The sequence below is a fragment of the Balaenoptera musculus genome, chromosome 12 (assembly GCF_009873245.2).
Source record: "Balaenoptera musculus isolate JJ_BM4_2016_0621 chromosome 12, mBalMus1.pri.v3, whole genome shotgun sequence".
Taxonomy (NCBI): domain Eukaryota; kingdom Metazoa; phylum Chordata; class Mammalia; order Artiodactyla; family Balaenopteridae; genus Balaenoptera; species Balaenoptera musculus.
The window spans coordinates 7,276,146-7,290,620 of NC_045796.1; the positions used below are offsets into that span (position 1 = coordinate 7,276,146).

At 41.8% G+C, this 14,475-nt stretch overlaps 1 protein-coding gene and 1 non-coding gene across 4 annotated transcripts in view; one reads left to right on the plus strand and one right to left on the minus strand.

Moving 5' to 3' along the window:
- The window catches only part of PRKN (parkin RBR E3 ubiquitin protein ligase), a 1,292,350-nt gene that overhangs the window by 1,193,076 nt on the left and 84,799 nt on the right, over window positions 1–14,475 (plus strand). The window lies entirely within an intron of this gene.
- Window positions 1,056–1,242, minus strand: LOC118905539. The gene has a single exon (XR_005022247.1). It is a non-coding gene; the product is annotated as a U2 spliceosomal RNA (small nuclear RNA).

Below are 14,475 nucleotides of genomic sequence, written 5' to 3' on the forward strand. Positions count from 1 at the left end.
ATCGTTGGAAAGGGAAGATGTTTAACTTCAGGTGGTATCTTTTATGTGCCCCTTGCTAGCTGCTCCCACGCAGTTAATGGCAACCAGATAATTATAGGATGGAGTTGCCTTGGGGTTGTAAACACAGCTCTGGGTTATTGCACACTCTCATTTATCCGTCCTATTTGCATTCCCACTTATTTGCATTTCGACGTCTCCCACAGCTGATACTTGTTTTTTAATTTTGTGATTCCAAAGCACTTTTCTTATTGCTCTACGCCTACTAGAAAGACTCCCCATCCGATGAGTCTCTGGCAGCCTCCTCCTGGCTCTGCCCTCTTTATTTCTCCTCTGTTTTTGGAGGGAAGCCAGTGGTTGGGGCCTCGCATCTGTTGTGAAGCCCGGGCGTAATGAGTCATTGCTCTTCTGAGAAGCTCGTTGGCATCAGCTTCCTTTCAGCTGCGACATTGTACAGGAACTTGTTTCCTTTTTCTCCGATTACACCTGGGGACTGGCTACATTATGTTATAATGACAAGGGTCACCTTTCTTTCTCTTTTACAGAGTGAGACTGACCTTCCTTCTGTCTCTGAAAGAAATACAACTTTAAAAAAAAAAAGTCTATAGCAATCAACTGCCGTAGCCTAATCGGAAATTACTAAAACAAAAGAATGGTTTCCATTTAAGAATTTAGCTATAGTGCTGACAAGAGGCAACGTCTACCTTTTCATGCCTTTCATGTGCTTGTATTTCTCAAAGTAAACGAACTGGCTACGTCTGGCCTGCTTTCTGTAAAACGTGTATTAGTTTAATAAAATGTGTATTGTTAATTTTGCTTCGCTAATAAACAGGCAGCATTGATCAAAATAGCCATATTTATGATGACCATTTGGATATCTGATATTTATACAGCACTTTACAATTTACTAATCCTTTAAAAACATCCATCATTTATTTTTTCTATATTCTTTTCTCTCTCAGTTTCTATACCAACCCTGCGTTGGAAAGTTTCCTATTTCCCGTATTTGTACCTTTTTCCCTTCCTGTGAGAATGACAGTAAGAAATCCTACATGTATAAAGTGTGCCTTCTACCCTACGTGCTATATATTAGGTTTAATGCATCAATATTTCTCCATGTTAGTGAGTTTGTAAGAAAACAGAAACATTGCCTATTCCATTCAGTGATGAAACTCCTAGCACAGACCATCTCCCTCTATGGCTGTTTTACTACACTTGATCTTAGCCAAAAGGCCGAGAAGCGATTATGGCTGTTTTAAATGATGTATTGCATTTACTTTGCTACACCCTGGAAGGAATGCTACACCTCTGCCTTAGATGTCATCACCCCGACTTTGTGCATCTTCAAAGAAGTTATGTATTTGGAAGTGTGTGGACAGACAGAGACCCATGTAATAACTGCACCTATTACAGGAGTAATAAACACACGTTTACCGACCAGGTTGTCACGGCAACCTGCATGGTGTAGTTATAGTAGTGTTCCTTTGGGGGAAAAGGCATTATTTATTTAATATTCGTCTAACAACTACTTCTAAAATATGTTGTCAGATACAGATTATGCTTATTTCCTACCTACAGACTATCTTAATTCAGGTGAGGTTAGTAGACATAATGTTAATTTTTTTTTTTTTTTATAATTTTATTTTATTTATTTATTTTTCACTGTGTTGGGTCTTCCTTGATGCGCTCAGGCTTTCTCTAGTTGTGGTGAACAAGGGCTACTCTTTGTTGTGGTGCGCGGGTTTCTCATTGCGGTGGCTTCTCTTGTTGTGGAGCACAGGCTGTAGGCTCGCGGGCTTCAGTAGTTGTGGCTCACGATCTCAGTAGTTGTGGCTCGCGGGCTCTAGAGCCCAGGCTCAGTACTTGTGGCTCACAGGCTTAGTTGCTCTGCGGCATGTGGGATCTTCCCGGGCCAGGAAAATGTTAATATTTTGAGGAAATCATTATTTCAATTTTCATTTTGTTAACACATTAATATATCACATTAATATTAATATAACACATTAATATTAATATATACATAGTATATATACATCGTCAAAATTACGATGCTTAGTTTTCACATACAGACAATGCCAGTGCGGGTGTGTCACATTCTTGGAGCTTCACCATGTAAAAAGTCAAAGGGAGCCTCTTTCCCAGGCCACCCCCGCCTCAGCCCCGGAGAGTCCACTCGGCCAGAGCAGCTGCCTAAGCCGCGGTCAGTGACATCAGCACCGCGACTGTCACTGGATGAGCGCTGCTTCCAGGCTCACAGGCCTCCTCCACGTGCCCGCTGAGCCCGAGGGCCGTGGAGGTTGAAGGCTGTGCCTGGACTGACTGCAGGAGGGCCCAAGACAAGTCCTCTCTCTCCGTCATGCCTCTCCACGGTTAGGTCAGAGAGAGAGGAAAGGCCATGTCCAACAGTGAAATTCGTTTTTACAGAGACGGACATTTTAATGCCCAGAAGGCCCTGAGGAACTGCTCCTGACGCAGGTGCCCTGGGCACAGAGATACCCACAAGTAGTCAGTCAGGGTACCAAGCTTCAGCCAGGGGTCAGGTTAGAGCAAGTGTGGGTTCGACTCACTTTCCCATAACATCTTTTTTCCTCCACCTTCCCTCACTTCCAAATCACAGCCGTTCACCTGAGCATCTCATGGACACTTCCTATCAGGAAGTCACTAATCACCAAAAATTTAACCCTCCTAGGGAACACTTGCAACCCTAAGAAGGCATTTCTTACCCCCAAAAGAATCTCCAGTTTGGGGCTTCCCTGGTGGCGCAGTGGTTGAGAATCTGCCTGCCAATGCAGGGGACACGGGTTCGAGTCCTGGTCTGGGAAGATCCCACATGCCGCAGAGCAACTAGGCCCGTGAGCCACAACTACTGAGCCTGCGCGTCTGGAGCCTGTGCTCCTCAACAAGAGAGGCCGCGATAGTAAGAGGCCCGCGCACCGCGATGAAGAGTGGCCCCCGCTTGCCACAGCTGGAGAAAGCCCTTTCACAGAAACGAAGACCCAACACAGCCAAAAATAAATAAATAAAATTAAAAAAAAAAGAATCTCCAGTTTGTAAAGAGTGGTTAGGAAGCTTCTAGAACTTCATGTCTCTACAGGATGCTCCTTCCTCACCACCCCAGAGAATGAAATCCAGGAACGGCCGCCACCCATCCTGCCCCCCATTCTCCTCCCCCGTTTCCCGCGCAGGCACGGCTGGGAGGAGGGGTCAGCACACCCCCTCACACCTCCACACACCAGCGAGGGAAGGAGATGCCTGGAGTTTTCACGTAGAGATGGGTTTTCTTTAAAAATAAATAAATCCAGAAATAAATAGATCTGCCTGGAAAAGTAACTATATTTTACATTCCAGATTAATTTAAATATCATTCCTAGTACAGGAAGTGTACTACAGAAAAAACAAAAGAACTCTGAAGCCAGAGAAATCTGGAAGGGTGTCCTGACCCCTCAGTTATGAACCTCGATGAGACTCCATGCTAGGTCCTCGACATCTCTGAAACTCCCTTTCCCAGTGGAAAAATGGGAACGATAATGAGGCCCATACCATCAGATTTCAAAGTAACACATTTTAGGATAAAGAAGATGTGGTATAAGGGAGATCAGCTCGGTGCTTTGTCACCGCCTAGAGGAGTGGGATAGGGAGGGTGGGAGGGAGACACAAGAGGGAGGGGATATGGGGACATATGTATACATGTGGCTGATTCACTTTGTTATACAGCAGAAACTAGCACAACATTGGAAAGCAATTACCCTCCAATAAAGATATTTTAAAAAATAAAATTAATACTTAATTGTTAAAAAAAAAGATGTGATATATATATGTACAGTGGAATACTACTCAGCCATAAAAAAGAATGAAATCTTACCATTTGCAGCAACATGGATGGACTTGGAGGGCATTATGCTAAGTGAAATAAGTCAGACAGAGAACGAAAAATACTGTACAATATCACTTATATGTGGAATCTAAAAAATACAACAAACAGTGAATATAACAAAGAAGAAGCAGACTCACAGATATAGAGAACAAAGTAGTGGTTACCAGTGGGGAGAGGGAAGGGGAGAGGGGCTATATAGTGATAGGGGATTAAGAGGTATAAACTATATTATTTATAAAATAAGCTACAGGGATATACTGTACAACATGAGGAATACAGACAATATTTTATAATAACCATAGAGTATAGTCTTTAAGACTTGAGAATCGCTACATTGTACACCTGTAACTTACATAATATTTTACATCCACTATACTTCAATCTAAAAAAACTCAAAAATAAATAAAAGTAACACATTTTATTTTACTTAAAAAATTAATATTTAGAAATATTAATATTTGTAAACCTCTTTGTACAAAGTAGGACTTCAGTGCTCTTTATAAAACTACATGAACAAAATTATTTCATTTACTTTCACACTAATCACTGGTGTTAGGGATTATTGTAAATCAGGCAGGGTGTAAAGAAAGGAGGGACGGATTGAGACAAATAAGGTACAACTATTTGGGGGATTTTTAGGTCTGTGGGAATGTAACCACTTATAATGTATATCAAAAAAGTTGCTTGTAAAATACTATCCTGCAACTTCTTTTACAGTGAAATAATCCCTGTTTTTTTCAAACCTTTGTATTCTACTCAGTTTACCTCTGTCACATTGAGCTGCACAAAGGTACAGATATTATTTCTTCCTGTGCTGTCTCATCCAGCCCTGTCAGGTCACATTAACCTAGTTACCAGTGGAACAAAAATGCAGTTGGCCCAAGGTTATATTTCTTTGTCATGAGCGCAAGGGAGCGAGAGAACATGCCAGAAGGACTTTCAGCAAATCAGAGCCGGGAAGTTGGGTCTCTTCCCAGGATTGCTTTGCCCGGCCCTCCTCCCTCTCTCAGAACCAGAGACCCTGGTACCCGTGGTAGGGTGTTTGCCAGATCCGTGTTCCGTTTGGTTTGATTTTGCTAATTTTTAAAGATGCATCTGTAATGGAAAGAAGATGCTACTGAATTTATTTCCACATGCCAAGCAATTAAGAGGCGGTTGGAGATTTCATGTCTAATAATGGGTTAGCATTTTCAAAGAGCTCCCTTTCCCTGTGTCAGCTGTAACCCTCAAGAGACAGGCTAGAGGTTGGTAAGTCCTCACTTGACAGTTGAGAATGCTAAGGCTCAGGGAGAGGAAATGACTTGCTCAGCAGTTATGTGGGCAGTGAAATAAAGGCCCCACTGTGTGCATTCTAGAACAGTCTGCATTACAGTTGTGTGCTAGAGTGCACCCCAGCCCTAGAGAGGCCACGCTCTTGAGGGATGGGGCCCATCTCTGGCAGCGTCAGAGACTCTGACACCAGAAGAAAGTGGGTGAGAAGCAGAAAAGCAGGGAGTTCAGGGCCAACCAGCGCCCCACCCTGCACAACAGACAATGGCCCAGGATAATAGCAGAGGGAGAAGAAGACACAGAAAAACTCAGGTAAACTGATAAGTAAGTCATCTTCCGTGTGATTTATGGCGGTGCTCAGCTGGAATAGCAGACTAGCACCTTCTCTTGAACAAAAGAGCAAGTAAGGAGAACGTTTACTCACGAAGTGGTACAAAGTGGTGAGGTGCAAACTGCTTTCCCTGTACGCCCCTATACCACATTTTGAAGACCATGTACCATCTCCCAAGTTTTTAAGTTGATCTATAAAATTTTCCCTAAGTATAAATCTGTGCAAAAAGTGAAATTATTAGAATATTATAAATATTGACCTTTTTTTTGTTTTTCAAGAAATGAACTAGGATTCTTTTAAATGACTGAAGTGGACTCCACATGTATAGAGATTTGATATCTACATCACTTGTTTTCTAAATCTGTGAACAAGCTTCTCTTCACCAATGGGAAATTTGTATCTTGTCTTTTACTCCTGGTATTTCCACTCTACTTCCCTCAATCTCTGATGCAGTTTGCTTTCATGTTTGAAAATCTTTTATTGATCACCTAGTATGTATCTCTGTTACAAAAAAATGTAGATTTAAAAAATTTTTTAATTTCTTAAGAGACACGAGTTTCTAAGTATTAGTATTTTTCCTAGTTGAGTTATCACTAAAGTGATTGCTCTTATACAGTTAATCAAAACAACAAAAATACATTACAAATTTTGATGAATACTTGTTAAACAGGAAGTAAAATGTTAATAGTAATGCACGCCTTAATGAGATGTTATGAATAAATGTTACTGGCTGCTAGAATGAGAGAGGGTTCAATATGAATTCTTTATCTTAATTTTTTTTTACTGTAGGCACTAAAGAACTTTGTTTATATAAGTAGATTATAATGGAAGATGTCTTTTTCTAAGAATATCATTTCATTTTTTAAAACTCATTTGCAGTTATATGCCCCAAAATCACATAGTGGTCTATCATCAGACACCATTTTTAATTTTCAAAATTTTTGGAAGCAAGGAATTAGAAACAAAAGGATTTGTTACCCAGTCAGCATGGTAGTTCATTCTTTTCAGTTTCTGGGAATTATACCAAAAAGGCTTTATGAAGCTCTAACAAGTAACTAGCAATTATACCTTTATTTTGTAAATTTAGAAATGCTTTGTTTAATATATTCAAAAAAGATTGAAAAAAATTTAAATATTGTTATTTCCAATATACCTTTGCCAATAAAATATCTTTTAATAAAAGTTATTAGCAAACTCAGTCCTCATCATCAAACAAATCAACAAAATCAGACCAAGTGGATGTATTTTTTAATGTAAATAAACATGCTAATATGAATCCCAAAGAGTATTGTAAATGTCACTAAAAAATAGATATCCACCTTGCAAGATGGGTTATGAAAATCTGTCAGGATTAAAATGTTATAGAATCTATAATTTAACCATTTCATAATGTTTAAAAAACAAAAATAAATCTATCTATCCTTGTACTTAGTATGTAATAAAGGAATATTATATGTAGCTGCAATTATGTTATTTAGGAAGCAAGGATGGCCTGGAGTCTTTTGCTAGTGTCTATTTGTGCATATATTAAATGCATTATGGTGTTAGGCATCTGTGAATAATTAAGCAAGAGTCATGTGCAATAATTCAGAAATGATTCCATTAATGGTCAGAATTTTTCTGCATATTTAAAGAAAGTAAAAGCATATAAATATGTGTGTGTATATATATATATGCATATACATATATATACACACATATAGAGAGATTTCTGATTCAGCAGCCATCATATAATTTTAATTTTTTGTTAATAGGAGGTGGAAATAGTAAACACTTTATAATATGAAATATGATGAGTATTGACTTTTCTTGGAATAAATATTTCATTAGGTGATTTAAAATAATGTGGGTTTTAACTGCCTTGTTAAATAATGCACACCAAATCTAAAAGGAACCACATAAAATTTTTATCTTCAGGTTTGATCTAATACTCAGTGTAAAAATTTGGTAGTCCCTGAAAATATTTGTTACGATTAGAAGAACGAGCTGCTTCAACTGTTCAAAACGTCTTTCTTTCTGGCTAATGTTTGCCCTAGGAGTGAGGATTGAGACTGACCGATCATAATTCCTGACACTAAATACATGGAGGGAAAAGCCATTGCAGCATTCAGTGTTTCTTAGCCATTTTCTCTTTGTTTGCACTCAGATTCTCCCACAACAGCAGTGCATATACGGACAAGAGTCAGAAGAAAAAGGAATTTAAGCCATTAAACAAAAACTGGGCAAAAATCGCTATCATTCCCACTGCCCACATTCTACAGTATATCTGATTTTAGAACATCCTAATGAGGGACAAAATTCCCCATAGATCTCACCCTGCCTCACCCTGATCTCACTTCTGTGAGACGGGGAGATACCTCACATCCTAAGGTAGGTGCTTCATACCTGATTAGCCCCTAAAGGAAGCTTTCCTAAAAATAGATTTTAGAGTCATTCCTTTGTTTCCACCCCAGTCGTGAGATTGTGGTAGGTGAAGGGTGAGTCTTGCTTTTGTAAAGTAGAAGAAGGGCTGTTTTTAAAAGGGGAATGCGGTAAAAGAAAACCCACATGAGGCCCGGATCCAGCAGACACAGAAGTGGAGGCTCTGGAACAGATTTCCTTAACACTCAGATGCACTTGGGAACCCTTAGAAAGTCTCACCACGGCCTAAGGAGCCAAGGTCACCTGTGTAAGGGGCCTCAGTGGTGCTGCTGCTTTTGACCCAATGAGGCTCCCAAGTGCCTGCGACTGAGGCACCTGTCCAAGTCCACACCATCCTGAGGCCATCACCACTGCTGGGAATCAGTTGACGTCATTGTCATGGTTTCACCACGCTGCATTGCATGGATTCAGAGTCTCAGCTGGAAGGGACCCAAGGAATCTTCTGGTACAGACCTCTGATTTAAGAGATGAGGAATCAGAGTCAGAATCCCATGTGGGGTGTCCTCTTCAGCCTGCTGGCTGGATTCTGCATTGGTGATGGATGACATTGAAGAAAAGAGTCACCTGGCTAAAAAGCTCTCTGCTCAAGCGTTTGGGCTCTACTTCCCAATTAGCAGTGAACTGATGGGGACCAGAGAAAATCACAAAGGAACTTTGGGCTTTAACAACTTCATCTAAATTACTAACCCCCGTCTCAGAAGCATCCCTCAGGAGCATTCTGAAAAAAAGGCAGATATGATTTAGATTTTTGACCTCTCATTTGTATGGCATAGTGTGCCATGTGTGTTTTAGGAATGCTTTATTGTAATTTTGTTCAGTATTTCCCAAAACTTTTTTTTTTTTTTTGCAATTGATCCACTATAATTTTCAGATATCAAAGCTAAGGCCAACACTGTTTGTAGTGGGATAATTACCACACTCTCCGGTAATCCCTGAATATTTGATGGCCATTTGTAGGAAAGGGCCTGGGAGAATCCAGACTTGGAACAGGAATCGAGAGAGTCACAGTAATGCCTGCCAGATGCGTGACTTGCTGAGAGAAGCCCCCCGGCTCCCCTGTGGGCAGTAGAAGACTATTTTGTTCACCCACCCTCCCCAGCATTGTTGAACAGCAAGCTCAGAGGACAGCAGCAGAGGTCTTACTCACTAGGGAGCAGTTATTCTGCCTGCCAGAAGGACAGCCCCACAGAATGAGTCCAGAAGTCACCTTCCTCCCAACACCCACCTCCCAGTACCTCTTCCTGGATCCCCCTTTCTCCATGAAGCAACTTGTTGCCCCAACCTGAACCTGGCAATCACTCCCAAGTTCTCCCTCACCCTGCACATTCAAGTTCTCCCGGTTTCATCCCACAATATCTTTTCTAGGCTCTGTCTCGTCTCCTCCATCCCTACTCCACTCGTCATCTTCCACCTGAACTATCTCAGTAGCTTCCTGTCAGGAAAACTTAAACCCCACCTCCCTCAAACCCGCCCTCCACCAGCTGCCAGCACCTGCGAGCTGGCAAAGTCCCGCTCACCCCGGGTCTCAGCTCTGGGACATCAGCCCTGCCCCTCCATGTTAGCTTGATCCCTCCCTCATCGCCGTGTGCTCCCACTGCCTCCTGCTTCCCCCACCCACAAAACAGCAGCACCAAGCACACTTGATTATAACGACCTGCTTGCTTTTCCACACCTGACCACCAGCTCCCTGAGGGCAGGAAGCTTGCCTGTCTTGTATCCCAGCACCTAGCCCAGCACCTGGCACATACCACACACTTGGCAAATATTTGTTGGGTAAATTTATAAATGAATAAATCAGTAAAGGGACAAGAATATGAATGTTTATCTTATAGCCTATGCAGGTGACATGGTGATCAGAGCACTCTCATTAAAGGAAAGGTGTATATCTCAAGGCATGTTCAAGGTCAGCCAAGGTGCCACCTGCAGGTGTCCTGTCTAAGAGCAGTAACACTTAAGGTGCCTCTTAAGTGATCTCCTGGGCGTGAGCAATGCTGCCTCCTTCTAGAGCCAACTCCCCCGAGCAGGTCTGCCAGCCTTCCAGTCTTGGGGCAAAATGTACACCTGGCCATTAGGAAGAAGGTAGGAGAAGCCAGGCACCCCGGCCATGGGCCAGCATTGCTAGAACCTGGACAGCAGCACCGGCAGAATGGCCACACGGGGCTCACACAGTCATCTGCCTGAAAGAACACACACACACACACACACACGCATGCGCACACACACACACACACACACGCATGCACACAAGAAGGTGGAGATTTTTCCAAGGTAGAAGTGCTCAGGCAGGAAAATAAAAGAGAAATAAAATATGAATGTGCTTTTTGTTGTGAGCCTTATTATACATGTGAATTGCTGATTCTTGAGCAAGGCAGTAACAGCTGACAAAGAATTACCCTTCAGACACATGGAAAAACCCTCACAGAATACAGCAAACCCTCCAAACGATCAAACACAGGCCACAGCACTGCACACTTAGAAGCACAAGGAAGGCTCAACGCCCTTCCTGGCTGCTGCCCTGAAAGTGGTCACCTGTGGTGGCTTCCTGTGACACCGGTGTGGCTGACGAAGGCACAGAACCCAGGGATGCACAGTGTCCCGGCCACTGCTCTGAGCCCGGCGGCCCAGCCCACCCTCCCGTCCGCCTCTGCCCCTCACAACAGGAACCTGACACACCCGCACTTCTCAGCGTCAGATACCATCGGGGCAGCGCTGTCTGTCCGGAGAAGCGCTGGAGTCCCTTGAGAAAGGGGTGGCTTCTTTTAGGCCGATTATCAATGTATTTCATTCAGAATGTGAGTAAAAGAAAGGACTTGGCCTGTGTTGCACAGGGATTGATGTTTGCGGCTTTGAGGAAATGCTCCCCTCAGTGAAAGTGCCCGAGTGTACGATTACAGAACATCACCCACCGGTGAACCTGTGTCCAAACACCAAGCTGTGCGAGATGCACTGAGGCCACCAGCAAACCCGCTTGTGCATGATGAGTGTGCCACCCTCTGAGCCCATCCCCCAAACCAAAAACTTAAGTACTTCTTGTCAAAGGAATTCCCATAATCTCCCTCCACAAGGTGGTCCAATGCTTTCAGAGCATTTTTAACAAGCAAGTTCTTTCCACATCTTCGCAATTGTCTCTTCAAAATCAAGATGTGGAACAACTTCATATCACCCAAGGCCTTTCCAGCTACTCCAGGATAAGTAATATTCATTCCTAGATACTCTAATTCCTTCCATGCTTTGATTATTCTCAGTGGGCTTGTCTAAATCCTCTCCAAATTCTCCATTCCCCATGTTGGTACAAGATGTGGCCTTGGGCTAGAATTACTCTCTGAGGGAAAATGACTGGCCGCCTGCTAGCTCCCACTCGTGGGACCCCAGTTGGCATACTCTCTTCATGCTTTCTCTTTGGCTTGTGCTCACCTAGTCTGTAGGCCTTTTTTAAAAACCCAGAAACTTAATAACAATTGAATTCATTCATTCAGCTGATATTGATTCAGCACTGCTTATCTATGTACTTTTCTAGTCAATAGAATCACTAATGAAACCCAGACAGAGTCCCTGCCCTCTGCAAACAAATGGTGGCAGATGAAGTCCTCTGAGGGGACCAACAGGACACAATGGGAGAGACCAGTGGGCAGTGGAGAGGTGGGAATTCTGCTCTAGTGAGAGTGCTTGGAGAAGGCGTCTCTAAAGAGGCAACTTTGGAGATGAATTGGGAGGTTGGGATTGATATATATACACTAATTTGTATAAAACAGATAACTAATAAGAACCTGCTGTATAAAAAATAAAATAAAATAAATTTTTTTAATTTAAATAAATAAAGAGGCAACTTTCAACTGAGACCAGCAAACTTGATGAATCCCAGCCTGGAACTGACAAGGAATCTAAATCTATCAATGTTTTGCTTGTCATTGGCCCCAAATCAAGGAATTTTAAGATGTACTTTGTCATCCTCATTCCAGAGCTTGACAAACACAGACTATCTGCCATTCAAGTTAAGTATTCTTCGCACACGCATAAGCATACAAGGTTTTCCAGATGAGATTCAGACGGTTACAATGTGTAACTAAATCACAGTCCTCACCTCCCCACTCACAAGCAAGCTGAGAGTTACACAGCATGTATCAGCTCTTCTCCACTTGCGTGCTGAGACCCTGTACGTGGGAAAGCAAAATAAGAGCCTGAGGACAGCCCTTCAGATACTGGATGAGAAAGGTGGACTTTGATGCCCCACTGTGCCTTTGGCGACCACGCTTTCCCAGACGAGTAAGGCAAACCCAACCCATGCAAGGACGTCATAAGTTAAGGATGCTGATATTCCCAAACCCGTTGCAGCTGTCAGGTCCGTCCAGAGAGTGCCGCTGCTCTTGATGGATCAAGGCCTTCCATTGTCAGTGCATTTTTCAGTTCACTTAATACGATACTGAGAAGTGAGTGGATTTATAGGAAATATAAATGCTTTCTAAAAGCCACAAACAAAATGTTTGAATGCATGCCTCGCTTGTCTCATATTTTGGTCCACGGGCTGTGAGTGATGTGGCAGCTGATGTCTGCTACACTAGAAGAGGACCATTGTTGGCGTCATCCTATTGATTTATGGATGTCTAGATGCAAGGCCAGTGCATGGCTTCTCATTTGGAAATTGCCAGCCTAGAAGAAGAAGCAGCTTTAAAATAGGTCATTTGCCTCCAGGACATTTTTCCCTCCTTTCTTTTTTCTTTCTTTCTGTCTATATTTCTCTTTTTCTCTCTTTCTTTCTTTCTTTCTGTCTATATTTCTTTCTTTCTTTCTTTCTGTCTATATTTCTTTTTCTTTCTTTCTTTCTTTCTTTTCTTTCTTTCTTTCACCTTTCTTCCTTTCTTCCTTTCTTCTTCTTAAATTTCTTCCTTTTCCTTAATTCTTTGAATATAGAGAAAGGGATAACAGTAAAGAAACAAGAAAATGGAGTGTAAACAGAAAAAGTATGTAGAAGAATACAGACATTTGTCCAATAAAGGAGAAAAGCATAAAGTTAATTTTCTTGGAATTTTATTTTTGTTTTCTTGGCTTTTTGTTTTCGGTTGTTATTGGTTTTGCCTTCAGCTGCGGAACTAAGTTGGAATCATTGCTTAATATCTTTGCTGTAGATCCCTCACTAGTTATTACAAGTGATTTCTTGTAGTAAAACCTGGAAAGTATTTTTCTTTACTGCATATGTTTCCATAGTGATAATCTATTAACAGAAACTCTATATAGAGAATCCAAAAGACTCTAAGTCATTCTTTTTTATCAAAACTCTTTACTTAGAAAATTCACTAAATTCTAAGTTCTTTGTCCATTATCCACTGTTTTGGCTAAGAATATAACAAGAATCTTTTCAACACCACTGATATTAAATCTGACTAATACACTGAATCCAGAATAAACCAGATAATCTATAATTTCTAAAAAAGTATTTCAAAATGTTAACACGTTTCTCTACTCTTTATATGATTTGTTCGGTGTAGACCTTCCACATTTATGTTAACTTTATGCACCTTTTAACTTTTCTCTGAATATCTAATATGGTCCCTGTAGAACAGTGTACAAACAACCAGGGTTGGAAACAGGACTGAGGTAAGTGTAGCTTTCTGGTCTACCTCCCTCCTGTGATCTCAGGTGTCTCCCACATTCCTTTGTTAATGGAAAAGGGAATGTCATCTGTAGGAGCTACAAAGTACTCTCGAAGCACCCTCCTGCTGATCCTTCTCAATTTTTACTGAGGACTGAATGTAATTACTGCATGGGCTCAGGGCATTGGTTATGACCCAGAAAGTAGTTAAACTCCAGGCATAACTGCCAATACCCAACTCCCTTCTGACCACTTTGCTATAACTTTTGGATGGAAATTCTACACCTACTAGTTCATTGTTTAGAAAAGATTGATTTTTTTTCTATTTGAAGTATCTCCATGTATGTTGAGAATTTAGTTTAAGTTAACACTTAAGTGCCCATGTGAATATTGATTCAAAATAGTAGTGAGTATTGCCTTGACATTCCTGGTTGTGGTGTAAGGGAGCCCTCAGCTTCCCCAGAGCCACCTGGAGGGTAAAGGCTCATCCAGATGGATTTCAGGTTATTTTGTTACATCATCACCCAAGGACACAAGGCAGAGAAGGCATTTCTTTGTCTATGTGTATTGCTTCCTCAGTCACTGTCCTTGGGTCCTCCCTGTCTTCAATGGTTCAGGTACAAAATGAAAGTTATCAAAGAGCAGGGACTTCAGGGAAATAGGAATTTCAGAGAAGCAAACTCTATAGAGTTGAGGAAAATCGCAAATACTATCACACACTACTTAGTGTGGCAAAATTGAAAAAAACATAAGGTCCAGTGCCTCTCGCAGTGTGCAACAATGGTAGCTGTCCTCTTGGTTCAGTGCAGGGGTAAAGGCTTCCAGGCTTTTCTGTTGCACTCCCCTCGGTGGCACACAGGGAGGCTCCTGTATTGTCCTTGGACTTGGACTAATATTGCTAATCCACCCCCACTTTCCAAGAGAAGGCCACTCGGCCATCTCTTCATTCCATCTCTTATTTGCCTAAGACTTCAGATTTCTGGAAGCCCCTTTAGC